This window comes from Pinus tabuliformis, chromosome 5_2 (assembly GCF_031772625.1).
Source record: "Pinus tabuliformis cultivar Carrire ecotype Pingquan chromosome 5_2, CPIR1, whole genome shotgun sequence".
Taxonomy (NCBI): domain Eukaryota; kingdom Viridiplantae; phylum Streptophyta; class Pinopsida; order Pinales; family Pinaceae; genus Pinus; species Pinus tabuliformis.
This window is the reverse complement of record NC_142306.1, coordinates 516839816-516865121: the sequence shown is the minus strand read 5'-3', so window position 1 is coordinate 516865121 and position 25306 is coordinate 516839816. Positions and strand designations below refer to the sequence as shown.

At 34.2% G+C, this 25306-nt stretch overlaps 1 non-coding gene across 1 annotated transcript; it reads right to left on the bottom strand.

The window, feature by feature from the left end:
• Positions 1 to 15165: 15165 nt before the first annotated feature.
• Positions 15166 to 15266, bottom strand: LOC149159951 (U6 spliceosomal RNA). The gene has a single exon (XR_016262069.1). It is a non-coding gene; the product is annotated as a U6 spliceosomal RNA (small nuclear RNA).
• Between the last annotated feature and the right edge of the window lie 10040 nt (positions 15267 to 25306).

Sequence of the window (25306 nt, the reverse complement as noted above, 5' to 3'; positions counted from 1 at the left end):
AATTTTAAAGGCTTGCTGGGGTAAATGAGGAGACCCAAATTTCATTTTTTCACGGTTGGATAATGATTCATATGGAAGATGGAAGTAGGATATTGAAAAAACTAGTTATGTTTACAAAGTTTGGGAAATCTTACAAAGACCCAGGATTTCACACGAGCAAGAGAGACAATTTATTTGATGTGGTTTATAAACATGTACATCATGTGCTAGATGGGGAGGAGCTTATGGAAGAAGGAATGAGCTCACATGGAGATGGGCATGAGATTGTTTTGTTACAAAATCCATAGAAAACAACTCTAGTTTCTGGTCAATCCCATAAGTTGGCTTATTAGAGGATGAAATTTATTAGAGGTTGAGATTGATGGTCAAATTGTGTAAATATTTGGTCAATTTTTCGTAACTACAAGTGTGTTAGGTAACAAAATATCAAGTTGTTTGATTGATGAGCTGTAAAGTCCTTAAATCAAGGTGAATGGCGAGCAACATGGGTTCACCTTACTCGTATATGAGTATAAAAATATGAGGCATGTCCATGCACGTCGCCCATGAAATTTATTAGAGGTTGAGATTGATGGTCAAATTGTGTAAATATTTTTTTGAATGACATTTTGTTACTAATTTTCTATATGTACAGTGTTTCCTTTGCAACATCTCGTCCAATTGCTAGTTGTAACTAAGTCTATTGTATGCTTTTCTTTTTTTCTTTCTCTTCTCTCATTTTCTCCATTGAACTCAAATAGTTAAAAAGACTTTCTAACAAGACTTTGCTCAATCTCCCATTGCTAGGTTGAGGATTTGACATATGTGACCAAACACTAAGTTTTAAGAAATACAAATAAAAAAAAGAAGAAGGAAAAAGTTAGATAAGATAACTTAAGCATTTTGGTTATCAATTATTTCAATCTTCCAAGAAAAATGCCACTACATAGTATTACAAGCATTCACTCCAAAGTAAACCCCAAGATATTAATAACATCCACTAGAGAGTAAAAGAAATCTAGTGCAAAATATTAGGCAATCTTTTTATTTTTATTAAATCTTTTATTTTGAAATTTAGTCTTACATATTCTATTAGTATGATTATCAAATAATTTTATGTGGATTTCAAATTTTTAATTTAATTATCAATAATTATTACGCAATATTAATTTTTCTTAGACAAAATCTGTACTTTTATATTTAAAATCTAGATTTATAAAGATAGAACACTTTCTATAATATCTCAGCAAAATTGCCATCAGTTTGACTATCTATTTCCAACTTTTAGTAAGTTCATAATATCATTTTCTTCTTTCTACATACCTTAATTACTATAACAAAATACTAAAATTTCCCATAAATCACACGGAAGGAATAACCTGCCACATAGATAGATGAGTGGATACCGAGTTTTAGCTGCTGCTAGCCGAGACACTGATTTAGATAGACGAATTGTTGTTCCATATAAACTCCCCAGTAGTAGTAGAGTCCTCCAGCCAACTCGTAAGCCAAATAAATAATATCAAATTCATCTGATCAATGGAAGCTTGCTCCGCCGTGTACATGTCTGTAGTCCGCCCACCCGCTGCTTGTGTTTCCCGTTGTGGGCAGGTGTGCGGAATGAATAGTAGGCTTAATGGATAAAGCGGGCTGGTGAAAGGGTCCGTGAGGTTATAAAGCAAGAGAGCTAATCAGTAAGGTCTGGATACGGGGCAGCACCGACTTCATTATTCTTGCTCACTCATGTAGGGGAAGGCTCTTCTCTCTAATGCCCGGGCTTACATAAAGTGGCAGTATAGGCTGGGCCTTTGTGGAAATTGACTCTTTCTTTAAGTTAGACACCGTGTAAGAAAATAGGTTGTTATTGGTCGGTCCTAAAGGTAAGAGTAGGTTGCTCCTCTGTTCCCTACTAATTGCGTAAGAGCCTAGTTTTCTCTTCCCTCTGGGTGAGTCGCTTCTTTCTCCAGCAGCTATTGCTAAAGTCCTAAATCCAAAGGAAATAACCTAGCAAAAAGAAACATTAATAGAGACTAAACTTCCCTGCTTCCTGGTGTTCCTCATCATCCCTGCTGTTAAGGCCTGCAAGAGCAGGGTGTTCCTCGTCATCCCTACTGCTGGGCCCTGCTCTTGCATCCACTTCTCCTTCACATCTTTTAGTGATTTCTTTAATTTCAATGAAGATGCTATCAATGAAAATGCTACGACTGACCTGGAGGTTCCTTTCCAAAGATGTTTCCACACTTCCGAACCTCACATTCATACGTGATGCCGAATCCTTTTCCAAAAACTCAAACTCGACACGGTGCGTGATAACACGATGGGTCATAAAATCCAGCCTCGCCATAAGCAGTTTGAACAAAAACTCAGCGGCTCTCTATCTTTGTCATGGCGTTTTCCAGCTGGCGTCTTCGTCCACTGCATGACTATATCCTTCCAGCCCACGCTGCTGCTTTCAAACATTCGCTCCACACTTGCCACATCATCATATGGATAGGGGAAATTTATGGGATTTGTTTTTCATTTATGATTCAATTTTACTTCAAGTGAATAGCTTGTTGTTTAATGATATGTACCTAGTTTCTGATTGCCTGATGGCTTGTGGTCAAGTTTTATCTCATGTAATATTAATTATTTTGTGAGAATAGTTATACAATCTTTTCCTTTATTAAAATTAATAAACATAAAAGAGATCATATAAAATGAGTTATAATTTTGTAAATATATATTATCCATAAAGCATATGCAGTAAAATCTTTTCCTGTATTTAATATATAGATATTAATTATAAATCTATAATTTTATGAATGTAGAATATCAGTGAAAAATAAGTAATTTGACTTATCATGATGGATACTACGTATATATATCATGCATAACTATTTCGATTTTATTTTGATTAAATATTTTATTTTAAAAGCATGTCTTTTGTGTTCAGGATCCATATAATTAAATCAAGTTAATAACTGTATTTTGATTCAGAATATCATATATTGCAAAACATATGTTTTGTTTTCATTATGAATAAAGGTGTAATAAATTTAATTTAATTAGCCATGAGTGACACCGAAGGTCAGGGTTTGACGTATGTAGGCTTAGGGTTTCACAAGAATATATTACAAAAAAAAGGAAGGCATGTATTCGTCGAAATTGCAAGCTCCGAGACATCAAAGATCAATTGACCACAAAACGTGCATACGCGCGACAAAAAGGAAGAGACTGTGGTGGGGTGCTCATAAGACACGAATAAAGTGGAATTAAAGGGAAGCCCTATCACCAAACGTAAAGTGAACACTCAACAAGTTGAATTTTACATTGTTAAAAATGGTTTTTTTTACATCGAGATGAAGTTTCTCCATTTTGGTTGTGGTCCGCTTTTTCAGGACGAAGTCTCCAATTTTTTAGAACAACAAAGTTAATGCGAATAGTGATTGGAATTAATGTTTTTTTAACACTCTCTTTTCATTCTAACCATAAGATAAATATACAAAATATATTATAGCACAATACATAAGACATATATACTCTTAATTGACATATGTGCTTGTCTAAGTCTCAGTTACGTTTACAACACAATCTCGATTTCCTACAACACACTACATGATAAATCATCTTTCATTTTTGCTTTCTTGCTAAAGGGTCCATACTTGTTCATTTGTTGATGCAATTTCATCTTCACCTTTCTTTCCATAAGATAGTGATGAAGTTTTTCCTTTCTTGTTTGCCGGTTAACATTCTTTATTTTCAATATTGCTTCAGATTCTTGGGACTTATGGTTGTCCTTAATGCTTGCAATTGCTTCTTTTATTGCTTCTTCTTGGCTATCAATATCTGCACGCTTAAAAGCAATGTTAGATTCATAAAAGGAACCATTGTCATCATGCTCTTTTAAGAGAGCTTTGTCTCCTTCATCTTTCTTTGCTAGCATAGTTGGTTGATTCATGTCTTCAACCTCTTTAGTCAACTTTGTTGTTGTAAACATGTTGTCGTGCATTTGTGTATAGAGGTAAACAACTATTATCACCAAAAAACAATTCATAAATAAGATATTTTTCTTGCATGAGATTCAACCACTCTTCATGAGACACATAATTATCATGAAATTTCACTTCATACGTTTCCACCTCATAGGGAGTTTCCTCACTATCACAGGATACTCTACTAACGACTACAGACATACTTTCAGTCTTGCTTTCAGTCTTGATCACAATTATGATGTTTACAACACAATCACAATTTTTAACAACATCACTTTCATCATCTTCAACTTTCTCACTCCCCTCCATATTTTACTTCATTTCAAGAACATCCTAAAATATTTTTGAATTATGTATTTCACCATATTCATGCAAAATACTAGACAAAATGTTTTCATCTAGAGCTGATATAATGAGAAGTAATGCTACTACACTTCTACACTTATTATAATTCACCGCAATTTCTTGGAAGAATTTCTATAAATCTACTGAACCAAGCAATCCTTCCATTTTGATTTCCCAAAGCTTAAAACTTTTACCTAAGGAAATTGGCAAAGTTGGCATTAATCGCTTCAATATTGCATCAATGTTTGCAAATTCTTCATGTTGATTCATATCTTCATTAGGAATGAATTCAATAACTAGAAACATTTCAAACCCTTTTGCAGTTTCTACCATTTCATGCTTTCTCCTCATATTTCAATTGTATTCGTGATTGTTTGAGTCTCCTTTGCTGACCCATCACTCCATCACAGAACCAAATTTGCTGCAAACAATGAAGTCTAGCTCCTCAACCCACTTCCATTATACCAAAAGTAGTGTCTAAAGAAATAATTGACATCAAACGCTCACACTTTGCAAAGCTAAACCCTACATACCTTTGTCGCCATAATAACAAACAACAAACTCAGTTTGCAACACACGGTGAGTAGCCTGAACAACAATCATACTTTCATATTCTGACTTCAAACCATGACACATTCACATTGAAACAAATCCCTTATTATTCTTTTTAACATAAATATTTTTTAAATGAACCCACTTAAAAATATTCCACTCAACAAATATTTTGAGGCAAAGTGTTTTCACAACATTAATGACATCGCGTAAATCATAGTTACCAAGTTCGAATTCGAATTCGAATTCCAATTCGATACGATACGATAAAAATTTGAATGAAAAAATTCAATTCGCAAAAATTTCGATAATAGAAATCATAAAAACAGTTTTTTTTATTAAATTTTTCTCAATTTATTTTGAATTATGAATATTTTTTATTAATTTTAAATAATATAACAATCTTAGAAATAAATAAAAACTAATTACTTAAGAACATCAATCCCTCCGAAACATCAATCCATCCATAAATAAAAACTCATTACTTAAAATTAAAATTAAGTTACTTCACACATTTCGGTTTCCAAGATTGAAAAAAACTGAAATTTTCTAATATCAATTTTACCTTCTATTTTGTTTTGCCTTTTTAACTTTTTATTTTTTTTCTTTATATATGCCATCTAAACTGTATTTATTTCTATTCATAGAATCTTATAACAAAGAAAGAATAATTTACTTTCACTTATTTTCTGATTTTTTTCTAAATTGAAGATTGAAAAAACAGATTTTTCCTAATTTCACTGATATTTTCAATTTTTGTTTTCTCTATTCGAACAAAGGAAATTAGAAATGTTCTCTAATCGGTGAGTCTCACCCTCCTTAATAATACCCTCCTTAATAATACCAAGTCCATCCACGTCAGTTCTATTATTTGCGAGAAGAAACCAATCACCGAACCGAATTTAACAGTATTAATCACCGAACCGAATCGAACTGCCAAATATTCGAATTTTTCAAGCCGATTCGGCCGAATTTGGTAACTATGGTGTAAATGTGTTAAATTATTTCCTTTATTTGGATCAACCCTTTTTTTCGTCAAACAGAAAACACAACACAACATAACTTTTTGACTTTAGAACCAAACACAAAATGAGCTTAGCTCCTTTAAGATTCCTGCCACTGCAATTCTTGCTTTCAAACAACACTTCTGAACAACGTTTTCCAATAGGACGCACCTTCAATCTTGTCACTTATCTAGTTTTCATAGAGGATCTACTTTTGTAGGGCTCACATATCTCAGGAAAATATCTCTGACAGGTGGTGTCTCACAAATACAGCAGCGGCAGCAACACCTACAACGTTTTCTACAAAGGATCACCTCCACGCAGTGCTCACACTCTCTTAGCATCCATGTCCTTTCTTGAAGCTTGGCTTCCTACGATGATGCCAGCATAGATCCGTGCACCAGTGTTGGAAAAACAAAAACCAAACAACCAACAGGTTTACCTTATACGGCGGTCTCGACCATACAACACGATCCTCGTTAAGTGGCTCGAACGCCTCAATCGCACACCAAACACAAGATTATGCACTTGAAAATTAACGCGTCAGACAAACAGTCCTACTTTCAAATCTAGGGCATGCTTCATGCTGCTCTCTACTACTCGACCTCCACTTTACATAGAGCATCACAACTCGAAAACATTGCAACCCTCCGCATCCTCCAGAAAACCTTTACACGACGATCAAGCCCCGAGCTTACTGCGTCAAGCCCACACTCTTACACGAGCTGTCAGCTCCCTTACACCCTCAGCCTCCAGACTAGACAATTTTGAGATTGTCTCCTATGCGGCTCTACTCTTCTCCACGCAGCTCCACAAGGCCTTCAACCTCCAATGGCCTTCAACCTCCAATGCACTTCAGCCAAACACAACTCTTCAAGCCACAACAATGCGCCCCTCACCCTGAGCTCTGTCTCTTCACAGCTCACCTGAGCTCTGATACCATATCATAGAATGTAAATTGAACAAATTGAACACTGAGCAAGTTGAATTTTACATTTCCAAACACTGTTTTTTATACATCGAGATGAATTTTCTCGATTTTGATTGTTGGTGGCTTATTCAGGACACTACATGAAGTCTCTAGAAAATTGGAGACAACCTCCTGAACTCTCGAGAAGGCTTGAGACCTAACATAGCTAATACGGTGGTTGGAATTAATGTTTTTCCAACAAGCCCATATGTTCTATGGCGCCTTGGAGATGAATCGGCAATCAATTCCAACGTGGCTACCCAATTTCCTTCGTATAGATAGTGGAGAACACAAACAGTTAAAACACCTGCATCTCTCCAAGAAAAAAGGTTAGCCCCTGGGAGATTTTGATAGCTCTTGGCTTCTGCATTTGAAGATGTTGAAGCTGAAGAGTTTTCTCCTCGCGAAGACCTTATACCCGTGGGTTCTGAATATGTTGAATTTGAAGAGTTTTCTCCTCATGAAGACCTTATACCCATGCAGCCTAGCTTAGGACAAGTGCAGGTGATGAGGACGACCCGCTCGAGGTACCAGTTTGGAAGGTTATTTTGGTGCGACCTACTCTGAAATCCAGCCTTCACTTCGTTACAGATCTTCATTGCAAAGTCTCCCACTGCAGTACTTGCTCTTTCAGTGGAATTTGTAAGCAATTAGTTTCTTACATTTATATTTGATGAGTTTAATGTCAAGGTATAATTTTCTGCCTTTTATATTTGATGAGTTTAATGTCAAGATGTAATTTTTCTCCTTTTATGTTTAATGAGTTTAATGTCAAGGTGTAAGTTTCTCCAATAGTTGATTGTCTATACTTTTCTATTTCTTTTATTGTTAGTTAACTCTAACATTTTTTAATATATTTATATTATATTTTTTTCCCTTTCATTTTCTCCATTGAATTCGAATAGTTATAAAGCTATTTATAAAACTTTGTAGAATAAAATTCTCCATTGAATTCGAATAGTTATAAAGCTATTTATAAAACTTTGTAGAATAAAATTAATTAAAAATAATAATAATTTTGATTAAAAAAAAAAGGCAAAAAATAAATTAGAAAACTTAAACACTTAGATTAGGGTTAATTTTGATCACCCATCTTAAAAAAAATTCACATTATATTAGAAGTATCCATGACGAAGTAAAATACATCCATCACCCCAAGAAACATCCACCAAAATATTAACCAAGTCCACGAAGGATATATATATATATATATATCTATATATATATTTCAATTCCTACCTTTTGTGGGGGTAAACACTGAGGCGTACTTTGAATTGGTGATATTTTTGCAAGGCTCTTTAACATCATACAATGCACTGTCAATGCAAAAGTAGGTGGGCATATTATAATTTCAATTTTTTTTATAATTGAAGATATTATTTTAAATATTTTTATTATAATTATTTGTCAATTTAATTTTGATTATACATTAAAATTTAGCTATAGATATTATATTATTGGGATTATTCATTAATTTTATTAAGTAAGTTTTTATTTATTTTTATGTAAATTATAATTTTAATTTAATTATTAATTATTTTTATGCAATATTTTTAATTGTACTAGATTTATTTCAAATACACTTGTTTTTTTTCTCTTTTAATTAAATTAATTAACTTTAAAAAATCTCATATAAGATGACTTATAATTTTTTAAATACTTAATATTAATAAGCTATGATATTGTAAAAAAATTATATAATTAAAAATTATATAGTAGATATTTTATTTTTATTTTTAATTTTTTAAATTTTTTAGTCTTATTAATTTAAGATATTTGATTTAACTTATCATGAACTGATACATGCGATATTTATCCACCACAGCTAACCTAATTTTTATTTTGATTAAAAATTTTCTTTTAAAATCATCTCTTTTTGTTTTCCGAATCCATATGATTAAATCAAGTTAATAGCTGTATTTTGATTGAGAATCTCATATTCAAAATTATATGTTTTGTTTTATTTATGAATAACCCTGTAATAAATTTAATTTAATTAGCCATGAGTGAAACGGAAGGCTGGCCAGGATTTGATGCAGTTGGGTTAGTGTTTTATGTTTAGAATTTTGAACGTAACGAATTAATGCAAAGCTAAAAGACGAAACGAATATGGAAGGTGGGGATCACGAACTCGATTAATAACAACAGAAAGCAAGAATAAATTAGAAAAAGCGAAGTCCTGTATTAGTCCTGATTCCGAGCTCGAAGATCTCAAAGGCCTAACCACCACAAAACGTGCATACACGCGATAAAGAGGAAGAGAGTGTCGTGGGGGTGCTCATACCAGACGAATAAAGTGGAATTAAAAGAAGTCTCCAGAGTGTTGTATTGCCTTCGAGTGTGTTCTATAGCGCCTTCTAGATGCATCGCCAGTGAGATCCAGCAGGGCCACCCAATTTTCTTCATCTAAATAGCGGAGATCACGGACAATCAAAGCACCTGCAAGCTCTCCAACCAAAAAAAGTTTTGGCCCGTAGATTTTCAGAGGTCTCGACTTTCGAGTTTGAAGATTTTCAGAGATCTCGGCGTTTGAAATTGAAGATGTTGAAGTTGAAGGGTTTGCTCCTCACGATGACCTTATACCCATGGGCTCTGCTATCCGACAAGTGCAGGTGCCATGGAGACGGTGAAGACGACGACCCGCCGGACGTCGCTCCGGCCGTTTCCGAAGGTTATTTTGGTCCGAACTGGTTTGAAATCGAGCCTTCGCTTTCAGAGCAAAGTCTCCGTGTCCAGAAATCGCTGTCTCAGTCGAATCTGCGCTCTTCAAATAGCCAGAGTTAGGATAGTCATGTACCGCAAATAGAGATAGCCCAATGCCCTAATCATGTAGGGGCTGCTTGTTTATCACAGCTCCATGCCGCGTTTAATATCGAGGGTTAAAAATCCCTTGGACAGGGTTAATATCAAACTCGCCTTCAACAGTGTTAAAAATCAAATATACTGAGAAAAATAGCTTTCAATTCTCAGTTCCAAAAAGAGATCACAAACCATGGAACTTTTCGTGTTTATTTTTGCCCTGTCTAAATGTTTATATGAAATCAAAAGCAATAGAGGAATTCTGGAATCTCCCAAGGTAAGAAAATGGTCCACCATTAAAACCTCTGAGAAGCCAGAAAAACAAGAACAAGAAGAAAACAATCCGAAGATCTCTTATTAATACAAAACTTCGATCGGCCCTACGGAAAATTTGCTGCCGTCTTTCGTAGTGAGTTGTTCCAGTGGACAAGTGGAAGTAAGAGGGGCAGGTTTAAAAAGAGACTTGAAGGCCTTGGGGGCAAGGAAGGAATCACCTGTTGCACTTTTGCCATACCCCGAAAATTGCAATGGTAAAAGTCCAACCTGTCTCCTTTCAGAGCTTCCCCTTTTACAGCCACTTGTCAATTGGAACAAGTCACGGCTAAAGATGGCAGAAAATTGAATGTGGTCAGTACTCTAGGTGAGTATCTAATTTATTATTTAATGCTCTTTTGATATTTTATTTTTTGGGAAGGAACGAATGAAAGTTTTTTCTCAATAAATTTCAATATTTTTTTAAGGTAGTTGGAGCTTCACGTGAGCTTTATATTTATTGATGGTTCAAATTTAGTTTTATTGAACGTTATTTAAATTCTGGTTGGAGAGTGGAGTTTTTAGTGTTTTGAAAGCGTAGTTGAAGTTTAGTTTGTGGCTTAAGTTTTGGTGTGATTTTGAGGTGCTTGAGCTTTATTGAAGAATTCTTGTAATGATATTTGCAGGGCTAGTCTAGTTGATTCATGTACTATTATAAGAGTTATTAGCTGAAGGTGATGATAAGGCAGGGCCCTATTGTGGAAAGTGGTGGAATAAGAAAAGAGTTATAGTGAAATTTTTTTGTGCTAAGAATGTCGGCGGCATAGGGTGAGTGTTTAGTGCAAACATTTATAAGACACACGAAATGAACCTTCAACATTCTAAAGGCATGTTTGGTTACAAGTGTGTTGAAAAGCCCATGTAGCCCATGTAGCATAAAGAAATCTATAGTGTTGTGTGGTGAGAATTTCTCTTTAAACATATAATAAGCCTAAGCTACCTTTGAACAACAAGAGTTGAGGAAGTTGAAGTTCATTATGGGAAAACCTCTTTTTGATCAAAATATACCACTCACATCTAAAGAGCAAGTCAAGAAACCTAGTTGGAAATAAGAAATTTAAGGTGTATGGGTCAAGCTATTGTAATGAAGGCTGAAGGTGCAAACATGAGGGTTGCATGGTTAGATGACAAACCAATTTGTTGAGGACTATAAGTTATCGATAACAGCTATGATTTCACAGGTACAAGAGGGGGGTAGAGTATGTATGCCTTAGTAGACTTAGTAGTCAAATGGCTGCACGGAGGTGGATCCATTATCCCACAAACAAGAGGGTCTCATACACCAATTTGGTGCCTCGGTTGGGCTTGACCTTAAAAAGATAATAATAATATTAATAATAATCAAGGAACAACTTGAAGTCTTGGAATGGTGCCTACAATTAAATTATTTGGTGCTTAGCTTCCACATTGGTGTCTCCTAGAAGTTGGGGCCTACATTTGTGCTAAGCTAGGTGAATGAAATCTGAGCAAACATTGTAATTTGGCACTTACTTTTTACACAAAGTTTACAAAATATTTCCAAACAAAAATTATTTAATTTTTTCTCACTTGTTTCATGAGTTATCTAAATCAAATGTTTTAAAAGATAAAAATAATGAAATATTGATTCACCTTCAATCTAAGTATTTGAAAAACCATCCCTCTTGTTTTAAATTCCCTTTCGCTATTGATGTTAGAAATGTTGAAAACAAGTGAGGCTAATCATTATTTTGTTACTTTAACAATATTCCCTAAAAAAATTAGATAAATCACAATACACATGTCTTTATATCATAAAAACTTATATAATTTTATTTGATAAAAAAAAAAATTAGACTCTTTGTATAATGTAAACACTAATTTACAACTTTTGTAGGCACCAACGTAAGTAGTCGCTGACAAATCCATCGTGGTTATCATCTTACACACAAGACGAGCCTATCACCCACATCCACATCCTTGAATGTTTCTCCTTTTCAAAGAATGGTTTCAATGTTTGCAACATTGTAACACAACCATCATGGCACTTCTTAGCATGTCCAACCAGGCTTGGGGTTGCTTCTCCATATCAAACTTGGAGATTCCTCCAATTGTGTCTCTACATGTGACCTTCGTTTAGCTACTAGCATGACCTTCCCTCCCTCTAGTTTATTTACGTCGTTCACATCCAGTATCATGAGAGTTAGGAAGAACACAAACTCTAGAACCTTTAAAGGGCCAAATTTATCTTAACGACTTTCCTCATACATGGATTCCATAATAGTGTTCCTCCTAGTCCGGGAGAATCAAGTGATCTAGAAGATTTAACAAGAGACCACTCTGCAAAGGTTAGTTAAGCGGTATTCATTTGAGGCTTGAATTTATCTAGATTTTCTTGAGTTCAGTTGACCCGGATTTAATTGTTTCTCAAGAAGAAATAAATAAACATTCTTCATTAATAAGTGATAAGTTATATAATTTAGATACAAGCATTTGTGATCATTGAGAAGGGGATTAAAAACTGAGTCAAACCAAAAGAGAACCAAAAAAAAAAAGTAGAGCAAAGTTGGAGAAATACTGTAACATAGGAGAAAATAGACAAAAACATGGTCTAGCCCTTTTTTGGGCTCATAAGAAATATATCCATGAATACAAAATTGTCCAGAGAAAAATCACTAGAGCATTCAGAGTGTAAAGGAGCACGCATTATGAATATACTTATCAATCAAGATTTCAAAAAACATTTTTCCAAGGAAAAGAGGGATCCCGTGTTTGGACAGGGAATTAGCTTCCATATTTTTTTCTTTGTACAAATGGAGGAAAGAAATGTCATTGAAGGAGGAGCAGAGGGAAGTTACCTTTTCCATCTATTGGTGAAGCAGAGGAATCTCAAGAGAGTTCCTCCCTTGCAACCAATCAATAAAATTATAGAATATCCAACAATCCTGATGGAATTGATGGAAAACCAAACAACGCTATGAAGTAATCCCCATGCCGCCGCAATCTCTGTCCAACAATTTGTGATACCACCTCCATTCTAATAGAAGCGAAATTCCCTACTTGGACAGATCTTGATAAAAGCTTCGCATCCATAGTGACCATCAACAAAATCTCCATCAAAGAAGTGAAAAGGAAAATGCAACCTGAGATCCTGAAAGTGAACACTACGGTAAGGAGACCGAGGGGTGCAAGGGCCAATCTCAAGGAAATAACCAACAATTTTGTTATTAGAAGAATGGTAATCTCGGATCGAGTTCTCAAAGCCAGAGGTATTCTTAGAATTCCAAATCGCGCATACAAAACATAAGGGGATAGCTATATAGGGCCTCTGATTCAAATACCAATACAATGGATATTCTAAGGTGGAGAACCAATCCTTATCAGTCCTAATATTCAAAAAAACTGAAACATAGTCCCAAATGGCCTTACAAAACGGGAAATCTAGGAACATGTGAACAATGTCTTGAAAAGTAGATCGACATAAATGGCATTGACCGAGACCCTAAAAACCCCTTTTAATCAAATTCTCCCAAGTCGGGATACGGTTGAAAAGGGCCAGCGAGTTAAATCGTTTAATCTGCAAGGGCGCTTCCCATTTCCACCTGGGCATAGTCCATTCATCAAAGGAATACGATGTGGAGGAACATAGATGTAGGTGTAGATTTCTTCGTGTTGTTGCCACCTACACCTCCACATGAAATAGAATTGGCCCTATCATTTAATACAATCCCTGCCATAATGAGTTTGTGTGTATATGACTCTCATTCAAATTCAAACTCAACATTAAGTCCCAATTCCCATGAATGAGGCCAAGAAAGAAAGGGGCATGCATTGGGGAACCAATTTTTTAGGTCAACTAAATGTGAGACTCCCTACCAGTAAAGGTCAACCATTTGTGGCGATGGTAATGTATATGAGCTCCTATGAATCTTGAATATGGTCAAAATATATTTACTGACCATCCATGTAGACTGGAGAATTGGTTCCCCCACCCGCCCCACTTCAAACATAAAAAAAATTCTAATCAGAGCTAGGGATTATTGCTCGAGTTATGGGATTGGTTATCAACACAATGGACCCTGCCAATGTCACGCAGTGAGGTTAGTCCAAATGATGTTTTTTGTTTTTCTTCCCCATTTCAAAGGCTCTTTAAATTGGCTATATTTCTGAAGCCCTCACTCATTGGTTGAATGGAATTATTCTAAAAGTACATAAAGGACAATGCTTCAGGAATATGAAAAAATACCCCTTTTTTTTCCTACTCAAGGCTTTATTCTAAAGTTGTTTTTCAACTCCATACTTAACTTCTGCTCTTGTACACTAGACTAGAGAATGAATGTTAGAATTTTCATCCCCTTATGAAGGTCGAGTGATAACGCCTAGCTTTAGACCATTTTTTATGGGACATAATTATATAAATTTAAAATTATGTGCCATCCAACCACCCTCTTAATTGCACTAAGAAACCATCAAACCTGTACGAGGTTTATTCTGAGCACCTTCAGAGTGAACCTTGAGCACTTGATGAAGATAGTCAGGTAAAATTTGAATAATTTACCTTCGTATTTTTCTTCAATATATTATTGGTTTCTTTTAGTTCCTTGAGTTTCTATGAGAGTCACACTTTTTACTCTGTCAACATACATTTTGCAACCAACAACACCAAATATTCCACCACCAAATAATGCACTTGAACCACTTTCCGACACACCTACAATTAAGGAATCCAACCCTAGGTTCCTCGTTTTCCTCACTTTTGATATGTTCTTCCAACACCTGTTTTAAATTTTTTGTTGATTTCATAGTATCTTGATTCAGAGGAATATGTAGTATTTATGTCCCATCTATGCAGACCTTTTCTTACTAGACTTACTAATATCATTAATCATAATATGTAGAAGAAAAATGGTACCAATGACCAATAACGCCAATTGTAGACATTCAAATATATCAATCCAATATATTTTTCATCAGTTCAAAAATCATACTTCTTACCTTGTAGCATCATGTAGTATCTCATGCTTGATGAATGAATATAACACATGCTTCATATATGATAGTCTCCAAGGAGAGATCTATATGATCATTACCAGACAAATACTTCAACAACTTCATACCTTCTTGTTATAGACCCAGACTTGGATTCAACTCACCTATAACTCAAACCTATTGCTTCATCTGAACCTACAATTTACTCCAAAATATTTTGCAACACTAGTGCTTCAAGAATATGAAAAAATAATCGTTTTTGTTTTTTCTTCCTCAAGGCGCTTAAAATTTGGACCATTTTTCAATTTCCGTGTCATCCTTGTGTAGAGAACATGGTAATCTTGTTTGTATCATTCCAATTTTTTTGTAATTAGAAGAATCAATATGATTAGACTCCCTACCACTATAACCACCAGTTGACCCAAAAGTACTTGAGGCTAGATCGGCTATGATTCAACCTAAATTCTGATAGACATTCTACAAAATGGAATTTTTGGAGTTTAATTTTTTAATGGGTTTGTCATTATTTGATGGTGATTTCAATTGCAATGAGTAGTCCACACCTGATATTTACACTTTTCCTATGAGGTATGGAATTTGAGATTCTTTATAAGCTTCTCTCCTGTAGAATCGTATCCCTTACTAATTCTAAAATGGGTAGATGTGAGTCTTCAATAAATTTCTCAACACGATCAGTACTAGGACAATGTTTTAAACACTTAGTCTAGGTAGACTACCTTTCTGGTGTTGGCATATGATGCTAGAATTCATTGAATTGGAGTTGTGTTGCTACAAGATACAACATATCCACAAACACGGGGAATTTAATTACAACGTTCAGGCTAAGAATTCTCCTCTACATGTCGAAACCAATCTATCTTGAACATCCTACAACCTATATTTTTTCCCACAAAGGTTTAATCATTCAAATTCAATATTGGTTCTAAATTAGGGAGTAGATTCATGACAGAACTAAGAGAGGCTGAGTCTATTCACTCATCTATGGATCTCACACAAGGTTTCGTTGGACTGATGTTGAAATAGGGGATGTAACAATTATTGGAACACTTACACAATTGATGGTGAATTCGTTTCACACAAAAAATTCACATATTCAGCACAAAAGGTCAACCCATAAGGACTACAAGTTAACTTAGATCATTTAATTTATTAAACATATTATATTTATAGGGACACACATGACTTACACCCACACTTTATAGGTATAGCGAGTTTCCTCTTGCGATTTTTCTAGCTTGTGATCCCTTGACAGAGTATATACCTACATATTTCCATTTTTTGGCCATAATATCTCTTAGTAGAAAAAACTATTTAAACATTTATTAACTATTATTAAAACTAATTCAAAACTCAACTTCACTCTTCTTTTTGCTATACAAGACCACATGGGAAAAATAGAAACTAATCTAAAATATATGAACACTCTAGATTCCTTTTAGAATTGGGACACATGTAACACACTATTTCCAATTTACATGATTTATATTTCAAGGAAACATTTTTATCTTTTGGAATTTCACAAAAATGGTTTCCTATATGTTGATGCTTCTACATTAAACTACCCAAGTTGATTTTTTTTATGACTTTTTGGTCATGTGCTGTTATATTGGTTGTAATTCTCTTAGATCCTAGACTTTCTATTTTTGCTGTTTATTGAAATAGCTCCATTGTTTCCTTTCTACTTTTAACTTTCGAGACCTCTAGACTTTATGCTATCATTCTCCACTAGCCTTGACGATATAAAATTAATGCAATCAACTTTTTGCTACGATGTGCCTTCATCATTTTGATATGCCTCATTTTAGGAACCTTCCTCATTAGCATCCATAGTTCATGAATTTCATTACCTAACTTTGTTTTTAATTGAAACTTTCTATTATCATCTTCTTCTAGTTCCAAATTTACATGTTAATATGCACCACTTTATTTATTGATCCCCTCCAAGGATTTCAATTCCATCAATGACTCTATGTTTTCATTACATTTCATTAGCAGTTCATGTAAAATTTCTTAGAAAATTGCATTTATCGAGTATGTGTTGTCATCACTTTTATTGTATAAATAAGACAAACGTTTCCTCTTCCTTATCATAAGAGAGTTCTGATCATTTTATGTCATATCAAACTCTGTATCGATTCAATTCCTTGAAAATAAATTCCTTCATCTTCCTCTATACTTATGACAACTTGAAATGAGTGTCTTTCTTCAGTACCTACAAAAATTCAACCATGGACAAATTATCAATTTTAAACACATAAAGCCCTTTGGCCTCATTCAATACCTTCAACATTAAATCTTTAAGATGATATTTCCTCTCCACACAATCTATGACACTCTTAACAAGTATTTTATCAACATCATCATCTTCCTTCATGATAGTTTGTAATGATTGTACACCCTCTTGACCTGCACATATTTGATTAGTTTTAAAAATGTGATTCTCTTGAGCCTCTGGTAATTCTTGTGACATCATCTACTATTTTCGAATTTTCTTAGAGTCCATGAGACTTTTTATAAATATCTTTTCATTATCTTCATCATCGTCTTCACCAAGGAGTTTTCCTTGTTTGGGTTAATAGAGGTAAACATCCTCCCCCTCATACTCAATTTTCTTGAGTTCCTTCGTCTCCTTTTGTAGTAGAGGCCATTTTACCTTTTCATTTCTCAACACCTAACCATGTCTCTGGTCTTCTTCCATTTTTTGTAGCATTTGAAACATTACACTGACTCTTTCTTTTAAATCAACCATTTCTCACTCAAATTCCTCTTGACTCATCCTTCCCCATGTTCCCTTATCTTTGGAATCTTCTCTTCTCCTTTTGTGGCTTACACCTGAGTCATTTTGATGACTATCAGTAGTCATATTACTTCCTCTTTTGTGAGATTCCTCCTTCCCACCATGAGATACAATCAATCCCTCGCAAAAAGTCTTCTCCATTCATCCAATCACCCTAATACCTCAATAGGATTTCTCCTTAGCTTAGCCATTGAGTATTCCTCTCATTCTTTCCTCTAGAACCTCTTGAGCATTCCTTTATCTTATGGGATTTTGAACCTACTATTCACCCATCTTGAGAACTCTATTGTTCTATTGGATTCCATTTGAGGACTTCCCATGTCCTCTTTTCCTTTCCAGCCTCGGTTAGAATACTTCTAACATAGCCTCTCTACTACAAGGTTCTTTTCCATAACTTCTCAACTTCTTGTTTCTACCTTTGAGGTCTCCTTAATATTGGAATCTTCTTTTCAACTCTGAGTTCCACGGCTCATCATTATTTAGTGCACCAATATACTTGGATTGGAATTTCTCTAAATCTATTAATTCTATGGCTAGGAATCTCCTCAATTTATTGTGTCCCAACTCTGATACTTTCCCAACTCTCTATACTAGAATTATGATTCCTTTTTCTACTTGTAATACTCTAATACTACTAGTAACATTTTTTTTCATAAACTCCCCTAGTATGTGGTTCAGAAAATCCAAAGTTCCTATAACTAATAATAATAAGCATACTTTTGTTTCAACACCATTACAAGTTATTACAAGATATGCATATCTAGCTACTACTCATGCAAATATATTACATGATCGTAAACTCTAATGCACTGAGATTTCTTTCCAAATTTGAACCTTGACATTATTAAAGAAGAATTATACTTACAACTAATTTAGTCCCTACTCCTAGCTTCAACACTCCTTACGACTTTGTTGTAAGTATTTACACTAATAAGCTAGTACTTTCTCTTAGGACCACCCTTCTCTTGGTTCCGTTGCTTGAAATACTTTTTACACTATTACATCTACCACTAGAATCTTTCCCCGATTAGCTACCGTCTCTTCAAGTTCACCTGTGAGAAATATTTTCAAACATATTGGTTGACTACTACACTTTTTAGCTTCTTCAAATCCAAGGAGCATGAGTCACTCTGATACTACTTGACGTAGCCCTGTTGGATTCTCTAGAAAATCCACCCCTCTTTGTCACCTTACACTAAATGCATGTGATCTTATGACCCACAACCTCATCCTTGAATGCCAATCCTTCTCAAAGAATTGATTTATATTTCCATGCGTAAACATCACTCTAATGCAACCAACATGCTACTTATTGGTGTAGCCAACCAAGCTTCGGTCTGCTCCTCCATCACAGAATTGAATGTTCCTACAATTACATATCTACATACAATTCTCGGCTTAACGTTCGATAAACTATGAGCTTAACCTTCATTCCCTTTCATTTATTTACCTCATTCACATACAGTATCGAGAGAGTTTGGAAGAACACAAATTCCAATTCCATTAAAGGGTCAAATTTATCCAGATGTCTTTCCTCAGACACGGGTCACACAATAGTGTTTTGTCTAGTCTGGGACAATTAGATGACCTAGGTGATCTAAAAAGAGACCACTCTATAAAGGCTAGTTAAGTCCAGATTCATTTTAGGCCTAGATTGATCCAAATTTTCTTGAGGTTGAATTGGTTCAAATATGATTGAGGCCAAATTGACCCAGATTAAATTGAGGCCAGATTGACCCAAATTTACTTAAGGCTGGATTAGACCATATTTAAGATAAATTCTTATGAACATTCTACAAAATGTAATTTTTTTAGTCTCTACCTATGCAATTCAAGTCTTGAATAGATTAATTGTTATTCAATCGTCATTTCAACAAGAATGGGTAGTATGCACTTTATCTTTACACTAATAATCTGAAATATGTGATTAGATCTCATTTGAACACTTTTATCCCATAGAATCTTACCCTTTGCTAATTCTAAAATGCATAGCGGTGGGACTTCTATGAAGTCCTCAACACTATTAGTACTAGACGAATATTGTAAACCTTTAGTTTGGTTAGGGTAAATTTATGGTGTTGGCATGCGATGTAGGAATTCATTGAATCACAGTTACATTGCTATAGCACATAATAGATCCACACCCACGAGGCATTTATGTAGAGTGTTTCTACCAATACTTATCCTCTACACACTAGAGCCAATTTGTTTTGAACATCTATGACCTCTCTCACTTCCCAAAAATGCCAAATAAATCAAACTCAACATTGGGTCTAAATTATGGATTCGATTCATTATATAAATAAGTGAAGTTTGTTCTATTCGCTCATCTATAGATTAAACATAATCTCATTAGACAGACATTGAAACAAGGAATTTAATAAATCTTAGAACACATATATAAATGAGGGAGAATCAATTTCAAATAGAAAATTCACATATCTAACATTGAATATCAACCCATACATGGTGTATATGTGCACATAGGATTGATGCAAGAGAACGAAACATGAGCCTATCTTACCACATAAAATTACCATAGAATAATATCTTTAAAAAAAATTATAATCCTCCCTAATTCACCTCGACATTCTAGTAGACAAAATAGTAAGAAAAATTACTTCTACTCCTCTGTCACCTTGATATTCTAGTAGACAAAATAGTAAAAAAAACTTACTTCTACTCCTCATATAACTTTTCATTTTCCTTAGCTCTAATCTCCTATGGTGTATCTTAAATGTTATTCCTTAGCCAATGTTTTTTGATGTCTAAATTAAGGCATATGTGTCGCTATAAATACTAGTGTTTGGCATTATCCTCAAGTTGACTTCTCACCTAAGTGGGGCTGACTTTACACTTAGATAGGAAAAACAAAATTATTTACATGGTGTATATATCCATGCATCCAAAAAAAATAATTTCTACTCAACTGTGAAGAGTGAGGACGCATGTGCCCGGTTAGTGGAAAAGTCTCAAAATAGGCTAGTTGATTATGTAGCTCCCATTTGCATTTGGATTTCCTTTGTGTAATAGAATGATCTTCTAGTGAATTCCAATGAGGGGTAAGGAACCTTCTTCTTGGTTGTAAAATACCATCCTTCTAGGTCAGACACCTTTCTTCTACATGCTCCTCATCTATTTGACATCAATGACAACACTAGTTCAACAAGCCTAAGACATCTTTTTAATTAAACTATACTTAAGATCATAAATTAACATATTGAAATTTTGATGTAAAGTGAAATCTATTATACATCTCATCTTTACATTCCTTCTTTTACTCTATATAAGTCAATCGTGGCCTTTGATAAGTCACTGCAACATCTTCATCATGACTATGTTGAATGAAGTTTTAGTTGCATCTAGTGGAAGTTTATCAAATACATCCTTTTACTTATTATCAACATTGCTCCCAAATTGAATATATGAAACATCAGAATTTTCCTCCCATGGAGCAAGTGGTGAATGATATTTTTTTAAATTGGGACATTATCATTCTCTCTTTAAGGATTAGGAACACAATATGACGTGGATAATTTTTCATATCTTATATAATATTTATTTTCTAAAATCCCCTTTTTATTTTCTTGAAACCATATTGGAAAGTTTAAGAGATGACACCACTTTCATGAATATTTTATTAAATGACTTTCCAATTGCAAATATCTTTTTTATTTAATAAGAATCTTTGATTTGTAGGTAGAGAATTTTCATAGCAGGTATAAATGATGAAATTGTTTAGAAGCATTTTTTGAGGAATCTCATAAAGAATTTTCATAAATCTAAGAGTGAAATATTTAATTGCCTCTTTTTCAATCATTTGGATTTCAACCATCTTGAAGAAAAGAGAATATGGGCTTTTCTTGAGAAATAATTCTCAACCAATAAATATTCTAATACTTCCCAGGTTATGATGGTTCTAGGAATCAATGAATAAATCCATTCACGAGCTCCCTTGTAGAGTCAACAAAAACAAATTGTAATCAACATCATCTTCAACCACATTATGAATATCACAAGAACTGTCAAACTTAAACAAATTATTTTTTGCATCCTTTAAAGTATCTCCAAAGAAAATGGGAATATTGTCCATAGAATTGGGAAGGGATTTCCTTAGATACTGATGGGACTTTTGTACTCTATTCTATTCCATCTTACACCTTCTTCCTTTTCCATAACTTGAAAAATGTAACACCCTCTCCTACTAGATCCACCCAAGATATCGACCAGTCAGGGTAAACATTCGACGAAAGAGGCTACTATAACGGATTCAACTTCCTTGCTAACCTTAAGGAAAAGGAACCGATGGAACATATCAACCAAAAACCACCCTTAGAAGACATGTCAACCACTCAGACATCCTATCTCTAAGTACCACTGATGATTTAAGCCTTTTAACCCTTAGTCAATCTCATGCTATAGGCATGATAGCACCTAGAAGCCAAAGTCACTCTCACAGGCCTATGTGCTAGCATCCCTAGACTTTTTCCAAGAGACCTGTGCTATTGACCTTGAGATTTGAGCAAATTTTCTAGCCCAGAATTCCAGGCTCTATCCAAAACATTTTATAACCTTCAGAATCCATCATAGACATGATGACAATATAAAGAAATCAAAAATCAACATCAGGACTAGGCCTGAGCATCCCCAACTGGGATTGACATTATGTCAAACACTTGGCATCAATTCAACCGATAGGTTTATGATACAATACAGAGAATAAATGACTGAAAAAACTTATGAAACATAACCAGAAGGATCACCTCCATCTCCATTGAAATATTATATCATCAATTAGGTCTTGCATCCATCCATTCAACAAGAACAAGTAATTACATGAAATAACCATGACATGGACCAGTAATTTAGCGATGCTTATAACCAAGATAAAACCATATAAATATAAGAAATATGACAACCATTAAATCTACATATAAACTAGTGCAAAAGTAAGAGAACTTAGCTTTTGTTAATGATAGGTAAATTCAACCAGGTTCGGGACATCCATGTACCAACCGACCAAAGAGATGGCTGAACCAAATATTTCTTTCAGTCAGTCACCCCCGTGCCATATTTTAAGCATGAATTTGGGATCTCATAGCACAACCAATCCAATAACAACCAAGGGAATCCAGAGGCTAAACCACCTCCAACCTCATCGAACCATCATCACACCAAAACCGGTGCTCCGATCACCATCAAACCGAACTTAGAATGCCATATGGAATCCATCACTATCCTTGAGGAATTTTCCATATCCTTGTCTCAAGCTTTATCAAAACCCAATCCTGGATAACTAGGCTCTAAACTAAGACCAATCTCTTAGGATTTACCACAATCCAAACCCTGATCACTAGGCCCTAAATTGAGACTTCTCCCTCAGGCTTTACCATGTATCCTGCCAAAACTAGTCAAGGGATTCCTAGGCCTTTTGGAATGAAACTTGAGACCACCTCCACCCCAAATTTTGAAATCCATCTAGAAACCTAAAGCTCGAAACTGAGATAAAAATCCCAACATACCATGGTATTTAGAAAAAGGAAATGGTAGGCTAAAAGCCAGTGTCATAACCCGGCAAAACCATGCTACCAACAACAAGAGAAACATACAGCAACATGCAAAGCCATGCATGTCCAAACCAGCTAGGAAATTACACATATAAAAGGTTACCTACAAGTATTCCTACGGAAGCTGCCTGATCCTGAGCTTCCTCCTCTATCCTTACTTTCCTTCCTTTCCCTTTGCTTTCTTTTTTTTCCTTGATCCAAATATAGAGTGCTTCAATAAAACTGTAAGTGACCAAGAGTGAGAGAGAGAGAGAGAATAATGAGAGAGCTCCAAATGTGAATTGACAAAAGGTTACCAACTGATCCTCAGAATCCTTTTTAATATCGAGGCCTCTATTTTCTTCATTTCCCATTATTTTCCTTCAATTTCCTCTTCACATGCAACTTGTGACCTTTCCTCTTACTTTTCTCCTAATTTCCTTTATTTTCATTAATAAATGTGCCAAAAAATGCCATTTTTCATTTTAATGCATTTGCCTTTTCCTTTGCCAATTTCCTTAGCCAAAAAAACACATACAGTGATGCCCAATAGGATATCTTTATTTTATATATAAATTAAGAAAATAACTAAATAAAATTTATTCCTATTATAATTTTTTTATTTCTTATGTTTGAAAATTCTTAAATATTCATATTAAAAATATGTCATTATTTCAAAATTTCATTTCTATTATATAATATTTTAAATTATATTATTAGTTTACATATTTTTAATATAGTTATGAAATTTATGATTTTTTTTTTTATTTTTTGATATTTTAATTTAATTTTAATATTATTATCACATATGTATTATTTATTTCACTTTAGTTGAAGAAGAAATTATGGGAAAATAAAGAGTTAAAAGGTAAGAGGAGGAAAATTGAAATTAAAATATTATAATGAGGTTAACCCATTCTAAAAAACCAAAAATATCATTTTACCTTGGCTAGAGTTAAGAAAATAATGAAGATTGTTAAGATAGGATCTAGTTGTCATGATATGCAAATGGTTTATAATGATACAGGTTCAAGGTGGTAAAACATACTAAAATTGAATCAAGCTTCAAGGGGATGGCAGTAGGGATAGGGTGTGCATTGATCATCATCACTGTTGTTGGGACTAATGGCAATGGTAATGCCAAGGCCGAGAAGAGAAACACCCCATAAAATTTGGATTTGGCATGCATTATTTAAAGGAAATGCAAATCCCAACTATGTTAAACTAGTTGTTGAATACTATGGGGCATAACAAAGGAGGAGCCCTTGGTGCTCATGTGATGGACACCTGCAATATGCCTCCAATTATACACACAAAATATTTAGTTATTTTTTTGTTATTTTTTTGATCCAATATAAGCATGAATCCATTGGCATAAATTAGTGAATACTCTATGTGTATGTTTTTATATTTACATTTGATTGACAATCATATATATAGAAGCACTTTCATATCCTCATTTTCATTCTAGTATTTAAAAAGGGTAATATACATATATATGATTTGAAAAGAAAGGGACTCGAGCCTTTGACCTTGGTTTCTTCAACACTTAAACAACCTTAACCTTCTTTGTTACCTCCAACATGATGTGGTAGTTGTTGGGCCACTAATTTGTCATTATCAGTATCAATTTTAACATCTATTTCATCCATTTATACCATTATTTATCACGTCATTTATCATAATTTGTCATATAATTCCATTTTCTAATTATTTATGCTCTTATGCATAAATACAATTTTTTCTCCTTTATTTTTAATATATTGAAGATTATTATGCATTATTTTCCAATGATGGTTTATTGATAAATTTTTATCACTCACGGTTTTAGCCTCCAAGATTTCCTCTAGATTGCAAAATTGATTGCCATCTCATAATCAAATATCCCAACTCAGAAATTCGATGGGATAAGAAGTGACAGTTTTGCGTTGGATGTTTCGGGCGAATGAAGATGAATCTTGAAACTCTAACACATGGGTTTTTGTAGAACAGACCAAATTAGTTTTGTATTGAGCATTTTTCCAAAATTTGGTTTGGATTGAGAGAAACGCAAGGTTTCT